Source organism: Bos taurus, chromosome 13, assembly GCF_002263795.3.
Source record: "Bos taurus isolate L1 Dominette 01449 registration number 42190680 breed Hereford chromosome 13, ARS-UCD2.0, whole genome shotgun sequence".
Taxonomy (NCBI): domain Eukaryota; kingdom Metazoa; phylum Chordata; class Mammalia; order Artiodactyla; family Bovidae; genus Bos; species Bos taurus.
Window position 1 is genome coordinate 54,472,689 of NC_037340.1, and position 12,789 is coordinate 54,485,477.

General features: G+C 48.1%; 1 protein-coding gene across 6 annotated transcripts in view; it reads left to right on the forward strand.

Moving 5' to 3' along the window:
- The window catches only part of DIDO1 (death inducer-obliterator 1), a 50,895-nt gene that overhangs the window by 1,651 nt on the left and 36,455 nt on the right, over positions 1–12,789 (forward strand). For 3 of the 6 annotated variants that reach the window (XM_015474242.3, XM_010811602.4, XM_015474243.3), the window contains exon 1: positions 6,982–7,053. The exons of 2 other annotated variants lie outside the window; for them this stretch is intronic. The gene's annotated coding sequence lies outside the window, so the exon portion shown is untranslated. Of the gene's footprint in view, positions 1–6,981; positions 9,327–12,789 lie in introns of those variants that run through there. One more of the 6 variants, XM_059892975.1, reaches the window with a different exon arrangement.

The following is a 12,789-nucleotide window of genomic DNA, read 5'->3' on the forward strand; positions in this document are numbered from 1 at the left end:
CTGCTTTGTGTTCCCCTGGTCCGTAAACGATCCCTTCGTTGCCTTCAGCACACCGTTCTATGTCGCTGATGCCTGATAGTGTCACAGTTCTCCACCAACATGTGACCCTCACAAGAGCTGAAACTTTTAGTACGTGGCAGGGGTTCCATAGATACTTGTTGAGAACGTGGAGGAACAGATGAGTGAGTGAGGGTGAAGACCTTCGCTAAAAGCTGTCTCAGTAGATATGGACAAAGGACGGGAAACGGGTCCGGGCGGAGTGAGAGCAGAGGAAGAAGTTGAGAATGGCACTGAATCACACAGATCAGCAGTCCCTTATTTAAAAAAAAAAAAATGATTAATTTCTGGCTTCGTGAAGGTTTTCCCTAGTTGAGGTGTGCAGGGTTTTCATTTCAGTGGCTTCTCTTCTTGCAGAGTGCGGGCTCTGTAGTGCACAGGCTTAGTTGCCCTGAGACATGCGGGGTCTTCCCAGATCAGGGATCGAACTGGTGTCCCCTGCATTGGCAGACAGATTCTTAGCCTCTGGACCACCAGGGAAATTGAGCAGTTTTTTTTTTTTTTTTTCATCTGTATACCCATGTCTGGAATATTTTGTTTATTTTTTTAAAATTTTATTTTATTTTTAAACTTTACATAATTGTATTAGTTTTGCCAAATATCAAAATGAATCCATCACAGGTATACATGTGCTCCCCATCCTGAACCCTCCTCCCTCCCCATACCATCCCTCTGGGTCGTCCCAGTGCACTAGCCCCAAGCATCCAGTATCTTGCATTGAACCTGGACTGGCATCTCGTTTCATACATGATATTTTACATGTTTCAATGCCATTCTCCCAAATCTTCCCACCCTCTCCCTCTCCCACAGAGTCCATAAGACTGTTCCATACATCAGTGTCTCTTTTGCTGTCTCGTACACAGGGTTATTGTTAAGAACTAAATAGACATTTCTCCAAAGAAGACATACAGATGGCTAACAAACACATGAAAAGATGCTCAACATCACTCATTATCAGAGAAATGCAAATCAAGACCACTATGCGGTACCATTTCACACCAGTCAGAATGGCTGCGATCCAAAAGCCTACAAATAATAAATGTTGGAGAGGGTGTGGAGAAAAGGGAACCCTCTTACACTGTTGGTGGGAATGCAAACTAGTACAGCCACTATGGAGAACAGTGTGGAGTTTTTAAGGAGAGTTGTTAAGGTTTATTAGTTTTAAAGGAGCATGCAAGAATTACTTTAAAATGAAATGTGTTTTGATAATAAAATACACAGCACCTCCTTTAATCAAACCCTGGACTATTCAGCAACCAGGTGTCAGGCACAGTTTACAGAACCGCAGTGTTTTAGAGGGTGTTTCTGTCTTACTGTCAAACCCTCAAAGCATGAAGTCAAACGCCTGAATGCTGGAGCCCTGCTTTCCAGGGAATTTGGCAAATTAGACCTGTTTCTTCAGGGTCAGGCATAAGCTGATTGGACATTGCTGCTCAGAATTGTTACCGGTTCTTGTTGTCGTTGAGTTGCTAAATCATGTCTTACACTTGTTGACCTCATGGACTGCAGCACACCAGGCTCCTCTGTTCTCCACCATCTCCCAAAGTTTTCTCAAATTCCTGTCCTTTGAGTTGGTGATGCTATCTAACCAGTAATGGCTAGATGTCCTTACCACTCAGTTCAGTTCAGTCGCTCAGTCGTGTCCGACTCTTTGCGACCCCGTGAATTGCAGCACGCCAGTCCTCCCTGTCCATCACCAACTCCCGGAGTTCACTCAAAGGTCAAGTGCCATAGCCTTGACTTTACTCAGGGTCTTCTCAGATTGATCCTGAAGCTGTTGGAAGGAGTAAGGAAGACTGTTTTTACGCTTTAGTTCTGCTGCATGTATCCAGATGAATTAGCTGAATGAAGACCCTGTGAAGCATGTGTCGTGGGGTCTGAGATGGTCGCCCTCCCCCTCCCTGCTGGACTGTATTTCCCTTTCTGGATTATACCACTAAACCAGCAAGCACTGGTTATGTCATACGTTTCTTTGGATGGGTAGAGTAATATTTTTCTTGAGTTTTTAATTCCTGCAGAGGACGTAACATAAACTGTCCAGCAAGGTGTTACCTAAAACACATGGCCTGGGCTGGACAGCGGGGCACGGGCAGCAAGCTCAAGTGGCAGTTTACCTACCCTGTCCAGGCAGTGGGCTGCAGACCGTCTCTGCTGAAACTCTCCATTCCCTTCCCTCTTGCCTGGAGAGGGCTTTGATAAGTACATTGGTTATAGATACAGACACGTGCACGTGTGTATATAAACGCCTAATAACGTATATGTGCACAGCTATTGAAAATTATCTGTATATGCTTTAAGGGGTTTCTTGTTTTTGTTTGGTTTTGGTTGTTTTGTTTTTGCATTAGCCCAGTTCTGATCGGATGTCTGATATGGGAGATAGAACACTGAATAAAGATGAGCCATTGTTTCAACTGATAACCATGTGTTCCTTTTTAAAAACACTTGCCAAATTTTGTTTTTTCTTTTTTTGACTTTAAAAGCCTCTTATGTTTACTCTTTAAATGCTTTTACTTTCCATTGGAATGAGAGGAACTTTTGTATGCTGACAGAATCCCAAGATTTTTTGTTTTTCTGTATAGTTGTAAAAGGCAACATTCTTGGTCTCCTATATTGATTTGTTGAAATTTCAGAATAAAACCTGTTGGGTATCCTTTTGCAATTTCCTAATAGCTCGACTTGTATTATTCTTGTTGAGATTTCCTTCAAATACACTTTTCTCACTTCACCATTTTGTTTCTGTGATCCAGGCAAGCACAGGAAATTACATGGTTGTTTTTTTTTTTCCTCTTTTGGACAAATCCAAAAAGCCACTGTTAGACCTGATTTTAGTGAATCTTTCACTTTTCAAGTATTTCAATTTTGGAAAAAATAATCTCTTAAAATGTAGCCAGTACAGTTACTTAGGGCTTCCCTGGTGACTCAAAGGTAAAGAATCTATCTGCAGTGCAGAAGACCAATTCAATCCCTGGTCAGGAAGATCCCCTGGAGAAGGAAATGGCAACCAGGTCCAGTAATTCTTGCCTGGAAAATCGCATGGACAGAGGAGCCTGTCAGTCTACAGTCTATGGGGTTGCAACAGTCTATGGGGTCGTGTCAGATGCGACTTAGTGACTAAAAAACAAGAGTTATTTGTCGATGCATACTTGCGTCTGAGGACTAGCGGCTGTGGCCCTGCTCTGGGACCTTCCTTGTCTCAGTTGACCATCCCCTCCCACCCTGTGGAGGGAGGTTCCTGTTCCTGCTTACCAGCCACCTTCGGAATTCGGTTCAGATCTGTGGGCCTGTTTCGCCTTTCTCCTTTGTCACCTGCCCTTGTGGTGTGATGGACGAGCTAGTGAGGAAATGCAGAATCTAGGCACAGTGTGGTGGAGGCAGCACGCCATGTGCTTGTGTCCGCTTTACACTTAAACTGCTTTTCTGTCAAAACTGCTTTTCTGTGATAGGAGTTGATTTTTCTGGCTTTTTTATTTGGTGTGTTCTTTTAGAGACTTGAGATGAAACTAGCCAGCAAGGAAATACGGTTCTCATGTCTCATACTTATTAAAATATTTCTTCTTAAGTTAGCTATTTACTTTTCACTAAATTTACGGGGAAAGTAGTCTTAGTATCAGGAGCCATCCTGAAAGGTAGGAGTAAGCAGCGTTGTTCTGAAGTCTTAGCCTTGCAGCCCATGGCCCCTGGGGTTAGAGGGCACATGTTAGCTATTCAAAGACACCCAGTGGTGACCAAGGCCAGGGAGGAGGAGCTAAGGGGGTCCCACCGTGACTTTGGCTCTTGGTTTCCTCTCTTCTCCCGGACGTCTCCCCTCCAGCCCAGACCTGGGTCTGAGTTTGGGTCCAGATTCACTGGGGACCTTGCCCCAGGGCCAGGCAGTGGCCCTACCATTGACCCCGACTTCCTGACCCCTTCTTGGCCTGCCTGCAGGGTGGGTGCTAGCCTGTTCATCCTTGAGTTCTGAACAAGAGTAACAATAAAGCGACTTGGCTGCTGCCTCATCTGGTTTTAAATTGTCCTTGGAGAGGGTCTTGACAAACTTTACCTTGTCTCTCAGGGTTGCACTTGACCACCAGGAGATGGGGTGCTTTGCTCAGGACCCTGCTTTCCAGTGGGCTTTAACTCGGGGGTGAGAGAAGGCCGAACACCAGGAAGCGGTCTTCTAAAAAGGAATCCTGACTCTTCCAGTTGTGCTTTTCCGCCTTCATAAATTTCCTCAGAATTGTTCGTGGGTGTTTGTGGCAGGACCTGGTGTCCACACATATGGAGGATGCATCAGTCGTACTTTTCCCATATTTTTCCTCAAAGACTGAAACCCCTTGAGGCCTGGGAGCTTGCGTAGCTTCCTAACCTCTGAACCACTGTTGTTGTCAGTTCCCTGAACTTCAGGATTTTTATTTGTGTATTTGGGGTATTTGAGTCAATTGGAGACTCCTTTTAAACCTGTTTGTTCCTCTGGGTTTAGCTGTTAAAGTAAGTTTGTTAGGAGAAGGTATTCCCTAGCTGAAAGTGCAGTGAAAGTGTTAGTTGTTCAGCCCTGTGCTGCCCTGTGGACTGCAGCCCGCCAGGCTCCTCTGTCCATGGGATTCTCCAGACAAGAATACTGAAGTGGGTTGCCATTCCCTTCTCCAGGGGATCTTCCCGACCTAGGGATCAAACCCAGACCTCCTGCATGTCAGGTAGATTTCTCACCATCTGAGTCACCAGGGAAGCCCCTTCTTAGCTAGTAGATGTCAACCAAAAGTACCCAAACTGCAGTTCTAGAAATGCCTTTTGCACCAGGGAAGAGCAGCTCCGGTGAGGAGTGACAGTAGATGAACTGAATTACCTGAAGAGGTTGTAGAAGGACAAGGGCCTGAGTCCTCCCGCAGATGGCAGATGCCTCTGAACCTTGTAGCCCATGGTCACGACCAGCTCCCACTGGGAGGTTAGAAAGGGAGGCCAGTTGCAGGGGTAGGTGGGGAGGTGCAGTTTCCTTTCCTTTGCTGCCCGAGTGCCCACTTGAGCTGCCATCCCCAACCCAAGTACTGTAGTGGCACAGGTGGGGCTTCCTGTTGGGGTCTTCTTTCTGTCCCCTGAGCTTTCTGCCCAGAGCTTCCTCCTGTTCCATCGGCAGCCCCATCTTCCATGTCATTCACAGGACCCAGTGCCCTCCTGAAGCCGCACACAAGTTAAAAAGAGACACAGATGTAAAGAACAGACTTTTGGACTCTGGGAGAAGGCGAGGGTGGGATGATTTAAGAGATTAGCATTGAAACGTATATAATCATATGTGAAATAGATCGCCAGTCCAGATTCGATGCATGAGACAGGGTGCTCAGGGCCGGTGCACTGGGATGACCCTGAGGGATGGGACGGAGAGGGAGGTGGGAGGGGGGTTCAGGATGGGGAACACATGTACACCCATGGCTGATTCATGTCAGTGTATGGCAAAAACCACTACAATATTGTAATCAGCCTCCAATTAAAATAATTAATTTTTTTTAAAAAGTGAAAAGACAACACAGATTGGGAAAAAAAAAAAATCTCACCTAGAAAGACGTTGCTGCTGGGTTTGCTTCATGTAAAGATTTTCAGCCAGAGAGGTTGGGTGGGGTTTCCCCATTCCAGCTCCCATTTAGGGAGCCTTTTGCAGGGAGCTTCGCCTGCACCCCAGCATATGAGTCCCATTCAACAGACAGCTTGCCCAAGATCATACTCCTGGTTCAAGCCAGTTTCCACTTAATCTGTCATGTTTCTGAACTTCTCACTACACTTATCTGGGACAAACCTGAAGACGGTCAAGATGTTGGAGTATGAAGTTAGTCTGCAAGATTCCATGGAAGTGGTTGGTCCTAATGGAATCACACCAACAGAAACAAATTGTGTTGGAATTCTTTGAAGAAAAGGGGCATTTTCTGAGAGCCTGGCAGGCTGTGTGGTCTTTCCAGATGTTTATTTAGAAGCACACCTGCTCCCAGGCCCCTAGTGCTCCCCTACAGAAGCACCTGGCAGCCCTCTGTAGGGTCTTGGGCACGCACAGCTTTACTACACACAGGGCACTTTTTGCTGAAAGGTTCCTGCTTTTAAGGAATGTGGAATAAGGGACCTGTAGAGGCAGTGATGGAGACAAAAGGCCTTCAGCCAAGGAGTTACTGTCCTGGGTCCAGCGTCCCAAGGTAGCAGGTGTTTCCCCTCTGAGGTCTGCTTGTTGAGTATTTGGGGAGGGGCAGGTGCGGGGGGGCTTCCTTTGTGGCTAAGACGGTAAAGAATCCGCCTGCAATGTTGGAGACCTGGGTTTGATCCCTGGGTTGGGAAGAGCCCCTGGAGGAGAGCATGGCAACTGACTCCAGTATTCTTGACTAGAGAATCCCCATGAACAGAAGAGCCTAGCGGGCTGCAGTCCATGCGGTTGCAGAGTCCAACGCGACTAAGCACGCACAGGTACTGGGGTGTTAATTGATACTAGTCAGCACTGAGTGAAGAAAACCCAGGTGGAGGGTTATCATTTGTCAGATCCCTTTCCTTGCAGCCCCCGTAGGCAGGTGTGCCCGGTTGTGTGCGCTGAGACTGGAACTGCCCCGGCGCTGAGCTGGTTGGCTCGGTGGGGAGCGGGCTCGAGTCCAGAGAAGCTGGGAACGCAGTCCGGCGGGAAAGGAGCGCGGCGCCTTGCTTCTGCGTCCGGGTGCCTGCCTTTTCTGCCACAAACCGGGCCCAGGGTGGCCGACGGGAGCCGCGCCGCCTACACTGCCAGCCTTGGCCCTTGGACTCGGCCACTGTGCGGCGCAGGGCAGGGACTGGGCCTGGGCCGGGCTCCTCCTTCCGCCCGCCGCGCCGGGGCGCTGCTCGGGTTGCGGCCGGCCCGTCTACCCCCGGCGTCTCGGTGGCCAGCGTCTTCCCTCCACTGAGAGCGCGGGCGGCCCCTCTACCTCACGCGTCTCGGTGGCCGGCGCCAACCCCGCCCGCCCACTCTGCGGCGCTCGGAGGAAATGGCTGCGAAACCCTGGAGGCTTGCGGCCCACGGTGAGTGGCGGCCGGGGCGCTGGGCGTAGGGGCGGCCGCCCGCGGGACCGCGTGGGACGGGCGGGGATGGCCGGCCCGGAGGCCAGCCAGCCTGGCGCTGCCGGGCCCGGGCCCGGCCGCGCTCCGCCGAGCGGAGAAGATGGCGGCGGCCGCGGGGAGGGGGAAGGGAGGGCCGCGCGGACAGTGGGCTGCAAGGGGGCGGAGGGCGCCGGCCTGCTGGACAGGGTCCACTCCGAGGGGCCGGGCCCGGTCCGCTCGCTGCGGGAGTGTTCGAGGCGCCGGATCGTGGTCGAAACGGATTGAAGTGCGCCAGCAGGACGCCGCCCGGTGACCCGCAGCGGGGTGACCCTAGAGCGGAGCGATGCTTTTTTCCTAGAAGTTCCTGGTCTAGCTGCTGGTACATGGAAATGATTCTGCCTTAATTGTGTAACATAGGGTTGAATTCCCCCCTCCCCACCACCCTTTTTTTTTTTTAACCAGAGTAGTTTCTCTAGACATCTTAAAGGAGGTGAAGTTTCCCTGTCGGTCTTTTTTTTTTTTTTTTCACCCTAAAGTGTGGTTTTTGTCGCTTTTGTTTCGCTTGTTTCTAGTCGACTACTCTTGTAAAGGATGACATTAGGATAGTTATGTGGTATTTGATGCTGTGGGAAGTAGAGAACAACGAAAAAGACTTTCAGAAAATTGGTTTCATTTTTTGAAAGAGTATGTGCCTAGCCGTAAAATGCAGATTTTTAGCTTTTATTGCGTCACTTGTCGATTTGATGTAAGATTCAAATTTATGTTGTATTTTATGCTCTGGTCGACCTCACAGTAGAAAGAGGTAACTTTCAGCTTCCCGGGAGATGTGCCCTGCCATCCCTTTTCTGGCTTAGGCCTCTGGGTCCTGATCCCATGCCCTCGTTTGCTTTCTCTCTGTTATTTCTTGGGAAACCCTGGAGGTCAGGGCAGGTTTTCTGCTCTGAATCCAGCACTCCAATTAATGAGCTTAGAGATGGGACCTTACAACAACAGCATGTGAGTGAAATTGAAGATACTGTTTAATTCATGTGTTGGCCTTAGGTAACATCCGTGTAATTTGTATACTTGATAGAATGAGATTTGAGCCTCATGATCTTGGGGATTTTGCAGGAAGGAAAGGCAGATGTTAAGATCTTTTCAGTGTGTTTATGTGTTCACATACCTCATTGTAGTGTTGGTTGGTATGGGGGAGGCTGAGCCTCCATTTGGCAACAGTTCACAGTGGGCAGTCCACCCAGGCTGACCCTGTTCTGAGCACTGTATGTGTGCTCATTCGTTTCAGTGACTATGATGCTCTGTACCTGTTCTAACCTCCCAGAAGCTGAAGCACCTGTAAAGAGCTTGCCCAGGATGGAATACCTGGGTTCTAACTGGGCCTTTGGGCCAACCCCAGACAAATGTTCTTTGATTTCCTCAGAGCTATGTAGTTCTGGTTTCAACGTGCTTCCAAGGAAGGTGCTTTAACTGGAGACTTCAAGGAAATACGATCTGTGACCTTTAGGAAGACTTCTCATTGTATTCAACAAATATTTATTGCATCCTGTGTGCCAAGCACCCTGGCTGTAGCAGAGACCAGAAGGGTGGCCTTCTCAGGCCTGGAGACTTGTAACAGGGACCTATGAGGATTGCCAGCCACATAACCTGGAGCCTGGGGCCCTTTTTGGCACTTGGGGTTGATGCATAGACATAACCATCTGTATGACTGGCCCACTTTAACATGGCATAGATGTGTCAAGGGTTAGCTATGGAGACCCAGCCCCAACCCTGTTGTGAAACTCCTTGCCTAACGCACTTGCTAAGCATTGTTTCCTAGTTGGTTGTGTTCTTGCAGGCTTATTTTAGCAATGAGTTTAGGAATAAGGTATATCTTTAACTTAGTTCTGATTTTCCACCAAGAACTGTCCTTTATTAGTATTTGATTATTCAGGCTGTTTCAAGTGAAGTGAATTATGTGCTGATAAGAAAGGGCACAAATTAAAAGTTGTGCAGTTGGCTGTTCCCCTTACCATCTGCTAGTTCCCGCAGTGACCTTTGCTTTCTGGCCAGCCATGCCCCTCACAGCACACACGCCTGTGTGAACATCACAATGGCTTGTTGAGGAAGTGTGTCATGGGGCTTGGACATGGTGCCCAGTGCTTCAGGTGGGCCTTCATGAGGGTGGGATTTGTCTTCAGGTTGAGGAGAGGATGGATTAGAGTGGGACTTGGGATCCCATCTTCTTTATGACTGGAGTTGTGGGACCTGCTGTTGACACTGTAAGTCTTTCTATGACCACAGAGGCCTTAGAGGCTCTGGGCCCCTTCCCAGGCAACCCACAGGCTGGGTCTCTTTCATATGTGTTTTCAGATGTTCCAGGTCCTGGTTGTTTTATATTCCTGTTAACAGGACATGTTTTCCCTTTTGTACACAGTTGTCCCAAGATCCCTGGTGACTTCCACTTGGCTCCTGAGAGCCAGGGTTGAGTTTTTCACAGGCTGACTCACTTTGTCCTTGGGTCCCTGAAGTTGGCACTGTGTCCAAGAGCAGACTGATTTCTCATACACCTGGTGGCCTTGAGAATCCTTTTAAGAAAACTTTCCTTAAACAGTCCTTTGTGCACTTCTTATTTAAACGGTGGCATCTTTAACGGTGGGTACCTAACATGACGCTATTTATGGCCAGCATCAAATAATGTGTGTTAATTCCACTGCAGAATCGCCACGATTAACAGTTAATGGACACATACTAATTGGGAGTGGATAGGCCAGACAGTCCTCACTTGATGTGAAGTGTTCACACTTCCTGGAGTCTCTTGCTCAGGCCTCTTTTTTTTCCCCCTAAACTTCTGATTTATCCTCCTACCCAAGCATGCACTTCCCTTCTGGTAACCATAACTTTGTTTTCTATGTCTGTTTTGCTGTTTTGTAAATAGTTTTTCTCTGACTTACTATGATAATCTCTGGGCCCATCCGTGTTGCTGTAAATGGCATTATTTCATTCTTTTTTAATGGCTGATAATATTCTGTTACATACATATACCACATCTGCATTATCCAGTCATCTGTTGGTGGATATTTAGGTTGTCTCTGTGTCTCAGCTCTTGTGAATAGTGCTGCGGTGAACTTTGCGGTGAACTTTGGAGTGCGTGTATCTTTTTGAGTTAGAGTTTTCTCCAGCTGTATGTCCAGAAGTGGATTACTGTTTTGTATGGCTATAGTCCGTGGGGTCGCCAAGACTTGGATGTGACTGAGCAACTAAGCACACAGCACAGCATGGCGACTCTTAGTCTTTTCCTCTTTCTGAGTCGTGTAATTGACCCTTCAGCAACACAGATTTGACCTGTCCAGGTCCACTCACATAGAGCCTGTTTTTAAGCAGTAAGTACTACAGTACTGCACAGTCTGCATACACAGAGGCCGAATATGAGTTATATGTGGGTTTTCAGCTATGGGCAGGTTGGGAGCCCAATTTGTAAAGCAGCTGTTTCTCTCACGGGTATCAGGTGCTATGGTTTTGTTTTTCATATGCTGATGCAGATGTGTAAGTGATATTTAATATACTTTACAACAGGAAGGTAAATGGGGCCTCCCCCAGTATAAAGACAGCTGTACTGTGTTTGGGTTGCAAAGATAAATTTATACATAGAAAACAAGACAATATACAGAATATAAAGAAAGCAGAAACCCCAGAAAGTAGCAGCCTCTGGAAGCCCAGTTACAGCTGTGGACATGTTTGTGAGCTTGGTTTGGGGGATGGGGGGTAGGCAGGATGTGCTGTGAACTGGATGTAACCTCCTGTTCCACTCGGGCGTGGGGCTCGTTCCATGGCAGGGGCTCTAGAGTTCATCTGGCTCTCATTACAATCTTACTAGAGAACACCATCACTTGGATATTTCTGGATTTCTTTCAAACCGGTCTCCTGGTGATGGTCATAGATTTGTGTCCATGCTGGGAGCACCCCATAAACACACCTGCTCTCGCCTAGTTCTCTCTTACCAGGTCACAGTGAAGCAGCCACCCCCGCGGGGAATAGAGATGCTGCCTGCTCTGTGTGGAGCACTGGGGGGCCCTTGATAAATGTTCACAGACTGTTCACGAGGGCCTGTTTTCCCAGCCACTCACAAGCAGACATTGTCGTTTTCATAAACTTGCCATTTATCCTACATTGTCGTTTTCATAAACTTGCCATTTATCCTACACTGACTGGTACTTGATGCTATGTCGTTTCAGGTATCTTGTTAGGAAACGGAGGTCATGGTCATCTCCATATACCTGGGTAGAGTGCCTAGCTGTTAGGTTTGCAGCTGGGGTTGAAGTCTGGGACACCCTCGGACTTAGGCATTAACGTGGGAGGGTCATGCTGTGGTCATTGAGGGTGGACACTGCTGGCTCCCTTGGTCAGAACCGGGGATGCTCAGTTGCACCAGGGGGAGTGGTCCCTCTGAGATGCCCCATTTAGACAGGCTAGTACAGCGCTACCCTTGGATCTTTAGGTTGTAATTTAAAAAGACTTGACCCTTTCACAAGGTGTTCCAGTAGTAAGGTGCTCTCCTCAGCACATCTCCCGCCCAGGCAGCAGTGGCAGCTGTGGGGAGTTGCATCAAGTTCAGCTCTGTGTGGATCTGTAAAAATCAGTAGGACAGTCCTGTTGTTTATTTATAACCGTTTTATTTAAGCTTGGGCCTTCCCCACTGCCCCCCCCCAGACCTAGACATTGGCCTCTGCTAATCTCAGAGAAAGAGGACAATTCCAGCTGAAGTGTACAGTGTGGGTCTGGACTTCGCGTGTCCGCGGTCTCCAAGCATCGTGCTTGCTCCATGGCCTGTGGCATGAGTTGCAGCTGCACTCGGGAAGCAGATGCTTGTGAGAGGGCAAGCTTTGTTTCTCCCCAACCACTTCTCTTTGGATGTGGGCGGCAGTCCCTCCGAATGCTGCAGTTTCATGATCAGTGCCTCCTCGTCTTCCTGGAAAGGTGGCGTCCTGAGCCTCACTGTCAGGGCCCTGCAGTCTTACAGCCATCTGACATCACCCTTCATGTCAAGTCTGTGCTGTCTTTTCTCAGACTGACCCCTTTATACCTGAAATGAACAAGGACCCCAAGGGCTTTTGTTTCTGTTTTATCTATTGATATTTCCCATGGTTGGCATTAAAAATGAGACATTAAGTTTACTTACTCACTTAGAAATAATAGCAAACACCTGCATATTAACATAAGTAACACTCTATGGAAACTATGTTCCAAGATAAGAAATAGCTTAAGGAGAAAGGTGGCTTGGGGTTTTAAGTGTCTGACTTAGGCAGGGCAACAGTAGCCAGATTCTCCTGCCTGCTTCTGCATTCCAGCTATCATCACACCAACATCATTTAGCTTCTGAAAAACTACCCTGCCCCTGAGAGGTCACAAAACACTTCCATGTTATTATTTAGTCACTTTGCTAAGTAGTGTTGTACAAATGCTTTGACCTTGGAGGCCAGCTAGAAGGTCCGGGGGCCACACTTTGAGAACCTCTGCCTAGATCATGATTAGAAATGCTCTTGTTGAGAAATGAAAATTGAAAAAGACAGTTGTCCAGAACTTTAACACCTGGGAAATGGATTACTGTTAAGAAGATAGGCAGTGTCTTTGAATGTGGGCGTCTCAACCCTTTCCTTGCTTTGGGGGAAAGGAGTGGAATATGGCCAGTTTGCCGTCCCCAGTGAGGAGGGTTCAGTGCACACGTCTCCCTCGCAGTGTGCCGCC